Consider the following 5,163-nt stretch of genomic DNA (forward strand, 5'->3'; position numbering starts at 1 on the left):
TTTATTTAAATAAACAGAATCAAAAGTTCATGATTCGTCTCACTAATTAGCTGTGAAAATTTACTCCGTCTGTTGATTAATACGCTCACTTTATTCACATCACGAAAATTGTCTTTCACTTCCCAAAATCATCACCTCGTCACAAAAATGTCATTGTATTGCCTGTGCAAAATGTTTTTTTTTGACATGTTTCTTCAGAGGCTTCTCAATCTCTGAAATAATCAGAATCCTACTTTAAATATTCCGAATGCAGGATAGGCTTTTGAAAAGGTTAAGTGAATTACAGGATTCTCCTGAGAAGTGTCAAATTCATATACATGTGTGCAGTCAGCTAAAGAACAGGACTGAGCTCTGGAGAATCTACTTTACATTTATTATGTACTTTTCCAAATAAGATCACAATGTTTCCTTTTTTGTGAGGTACAGATTTCCTCTTCTAGTAAGCAGTGAAATATTTTTCATTCACATTGCCGAAACAAATAGTCAGAGTATAATGTTTTCTGCAGATGTTCTTCTTTAAGCTAAAATGAAAATACATTTCATTGGTTTCTCAAAAATACCAAAGTTTCTTATCCAAAGGATAATTTTATTACTTTTTTTGTCACTCTATTTTGTTTTAATATAAATAAATTGCTAAATGGTTCAAAATTGTACTTAAAATAATTTAGAGATAGCAAGAACTGCCAATGCTGGAGTCAGAGCCAATACTGTGCAGAGGTGGAGGAAAACAGCAGGTCAGGCAGCATCAGAGGAGCAGGAGAGTTGATGTTTTGGGTGGGGACCCTTCATCAGGACTAGTGATGAAGTCCTGATGAAGGGTCCCGACCTGAAACGTCAACTCTCCTGTTCCTCTGATACTACTTGACCTGCTGTGTTCCTCCACCTCCGCACTGTATTGACTTAAAATAACTTAGTTATTTGAAAAATACAAAGATTTGTTTACTAACCATAAAGCTACAATATGGACATGGTATCTTTATCAGTGTTATTGAATTATTTGGATTTCTGGTTTAGAACTTGTCAGCCCATGCTGCACCTCTTCAGTATTATGAATTGCCTTTTTTCCTTTTCCACATGTTTCCAAGCACAATTCCAGAAAGCAGTATAAATCCTGATATGTTATTCAAACAGAATTATTAATATCCAATTAATATAACTGATGAGCCAGGTGAGCTCCAACAGACACCACAGCAACAAAGTAGGTTAATGTCTGTTCACTGTTTAGACCTACCAATGTCAATCCTGTCTGCAAGACTGTGCTAAATCCAGATAACCACTATTTGGTCTGTTCTTGAGACTTTAATGTGGTTGATTTCACTCCTACTGGAACATCATCTGTTTTATCCTGATGTGCATAAATAGTGTGTCGTATGTCAACATCCACATGATATTAGAAATATATAGTGGTAGGCAGATTGACCAATCACAGGATCCCTCACTGCAGAACACTCTAAACGTGTTCTCCAGTTGATTGCGAGACCTAGAATCAGTTGTGGCCAATACGTTAGTCTCTTCATTAGTGGGTAAGTGACCCCTAGTAACCAGCGATGCAGCTCCAAGCACAATGCTGTCATCACTAAAGCGCAAGAGAACAGCAAGTGCCAAACTCTGCTGACCGCCCAAAAAGACCAGGGCCTGTAAACGACTGACTTCTCGAGCAGCTATAGGCCGATTTCCAGTTCTGGTAACCTTCCCGTTATCGAATGTACACCCAGCTCCTCGCATCAGTCATGCCCCAGTTCCAAAAGTGCAAGCATGAGCAGATCTGATTTCTCTTCACAGATGCTGCTGGACTAGCTGAGCTTTTCTAGCAACTTCTGTTTTTGTTCCTGATTTACAGCATTCGCAGTTCTTTTGGGTTTTTGTTTGAATTAATGTTGATGTTGCATTAAGTGTCATCTAATCAGATGATGTTGTACAGTCTTTGGGTGGATACCGTTGCGATCTATATGTGTCCCTGAGAGGAGTGGATGAGCTCTGCACAGTCCTTAGTCATAATGCCTGACAAGTTCATTTAAACTGTAACTATTGCTATCATGCAATAAACTACCTTGTTATGTAAGACAAATGTCGCTTCTGCTAAGACTCATCAGTGGCCTATCTTCCATTGTTAATGATTGAACAGGCTCTAGACTCAGGATGATTGTTGGCAGGAAACTCCCCAAACTATTATGCAGCACAGTATGGAGGACTTTAGATGTGGTCTTAACAAGGTCTAATACAACTGTAATAAATCATCTTTACTTCATATTCTTTTCCCCTCATAATAAATTTGAAAGTTCCATCTGCCTTCCTAATCATTTGCTGTACTAGCAAACTAATGTTTTGTGATTCATGTAGCAAGCATATCCCTCTTCATCATAAAGTTTTGAAATCCTTGTCTTTTTAAACAATATTCTGATATTCTATTCTTCTGACCAAACTGGGCAAGTCGATGTTTTTCCTCAACATGTTCTTTCTGCCAATACTTTTTCTGTTTACACAACCTAGCTGCATCACAGTTCAATTTTAATTTTGCTTCATTTTTCACATGGAAATTTATTTGGCTTTTGATTTAGGAGGTGTATTCTTAACCTGTATCGCTGTAAATAAATGTAGGCGCATATAAATATCTGCCCGAGTTTTTCCCTTCATCCACTGGCTTTCTGCATAGAGCATGGGGGAAGAGAATGGTTGAAGGCAAAAAGCTATAAAAATAAAATCAAAGAAAATTAGGATCCTATTAAAATGCAAAAAACCCAGTTTAAGTTCTCAGGGTATGTTTCAACTTTGATGTTCTGGGAGCGGAAACCATATCACCAGCGAAAGGATGAAGAACATTTGTAGATATTGGATACATGCTACTATTGAAGAAACAGTGAATGGCCTTGGTGTTGTAGCTTCCTAAAGTCAGGAGTGAAATATTTTGTGAGCTGAATGCCTGTCTGTTAGATAGTTATGAAGTTTTCTACATTCTATTGTAAGTTATGGATGAAATTTACAAAGAACTTCTATGAAAAATTGTCAACTCTTGTTAAATTTGAAAAAAACATTTGATGTTCCATGGAGGAATTGTATTTAGAAAATAGCAATATATAATTGCAGGATTCATGAATCAGGAAAAGTGATTAAATTATTGGAATGTACTAAAGTATTTCATACAGTCATACTTCTTGTTCTAATTGACATTGGTCCTGGGAAAGAGTGACTCACTAGTGCATTGAGAAATTTCCCAGGGAGTCATTTCCTTCAGTGTTACTGGGACAAATGGGATATTCCATGGTGTCCTAAAGAATGGAGAAGGATAACACGTAAACAGTTGGCTGAGCTGAAACTCAAAGAATTTATGAAAGCAAAGGGGGAATTTTGCAGTGAAATCTGAATTTCACTATTGAACTGGACTAGCCATATAAATACTGTGGCTACAAGAGCAGGTAAGAGACAAGGATTTCTATGGTGAGTAACTTGTCTCCTAACTCTGCAAATTTCGCCATCTACAAGGTATAAGCCAGGAGTGTGATGGAACACTCTTCATTTGCCTGAATGTGTGTAGCTGAAACAATGATCAAGAAACTTGAAACCTTCCAGACAAAGTAGCCCACTTAATTGGCACCACAACCTTAAACATTCACCCCCTCTACCATTAGTGAACAGTTGAAGCACAAATGATCAAGACTTCTTCAACAGCACTTCTCAACCATATGATCTCTATTACCTAGAAGAACAAAGGCAGCAGATCCATGGGTCACCAGCATCTGCATGTTGCCACCCAAGTCACACACTATCCTGACTTAAAACAGTATCACCATGCATTCTCCTTCATTGGGTCAAAATCCTGGAAACCCGTTTCTAACAGCCCTTTGGTACACCCAACCGCCTTCACACCTATAGACTGCAGTAGAACAAGAAGATGGCTCACCATCAATGTCTCAAGAACACTAAAGATGGAATGCATGTTGGCCTAGCCAATGATACTAACAACCCAAGAATGAATAACAGTGGATAATGTGTTCTAATGCATTTGAAAACTTCTCCACTTTCACCCCTTTCACTGTACCTCAGTACAAGTCACAGTAATAAACCAAATGAAATGAAATCAAGCTGCCTTGGCAGCTTGCCAGATGTCAGATGGAGCAAAATGACAAACAGGTTATGTATAGTTACTCACTTTTTCAAAATAAAACCTTACTATTATGCAGGATGTTAAAAGCAGATAGAATTTATAATTTTTTTTTGTATGGAAACCTGGAATCAAATACAAATGAAATAGGAAAATAAAATGAAAGTTGAACAAAAGGATTACATGTACTCAGTTACTTTTTTATTAAACTTATGCTATGACTGAAGTGCAGATGGAGGGTATACAATAATGCACTTCAGTGAAAAGTTAGGGCATAGAAATAATCACAAAATATTAAAGCAGTATTCTTAATCTTCAAGTATTCCTAGTCAGACTAATGAAAAGTACCTTTTCAGGTTTGTAATAGTCATGTATAGAGTGAGAGTTAGACAAACATAAGAGTCACAATCTTACTGCACTTGCCATCCAGGTTCCATTGGTGAACAAACCATTTCTGAGCCATCTTGAGGTGAATCAGCTTGCAAAATTCCCACAGATGTGTGAAGATTATTTGTGTGAAATGCAATGGTTGGCAGCCGCATAATACTTATTTTCGCTCATATTGTTACAGGATATTGAACATTCCACACCTCGCTCTGTCGAACAGCTGAAGCTTGAGTTTATTCCCATTTCTATGATAATGTTCAGAAACAATGTATTTATCACATCTGGTTTTCCTTAAAGACTGATTCACAGAACCTGTTTAATTTGACTGACTCCATTGATGAAGGGAGTTTGCCAACAGAACTTTTAGAAGTAATTAGTCAGTTTTGGAATAATCCAAGACTTTAAGCCTGCTTTGAGAGACCCGCCAGAGTATCAGCACAATGATTCTGCCTCCTAGAAAGTGACACATATCTTCTTCATTCAAGACACATAACATGGAAATATACCCCTACTAGCATCTTAATAAAGAATAGTACATTAATGAGACACTTATTTGAAATCAGAACCGTTGAACATTTGTATGAAATTAACTTATCTGCTCTCTTTAAATTACCGGCTTAAAGTAAATAACTTCAAGCAAATAAATAAATATAAATGCAGAATCTGGTTTTATTTTG

The 5,163-nt window shown here is 37.1% G+C and overlaps 1 pseudogene; it reads right to left on the reverse strand.

The window, feature by feature from the left end:
* Positions 1-985: 985 nt before the first annotated feature.
* On the reverse strand, positions 986-4,641 carry LOC109915971 (annotated as a pseudogene).
* Positions 4,642-5,163: the final 522 nt, after the last annotated feature.

Source organism: Rhincodon typus, chromosome 22 (genome assembly GCF_021869965.1).
Source record: "Rhincodon typus isolate 14 chromosome 22, sRhiTyp1.1, whole genome shotgun sequence".
NCBI classification, from domain to species: Eukaryota; Metazoa; Chordata; class Chondrichthyes; order Orectolobiformes; family Rhincodontidae; genus Rhincodon; species Rhincodon typus.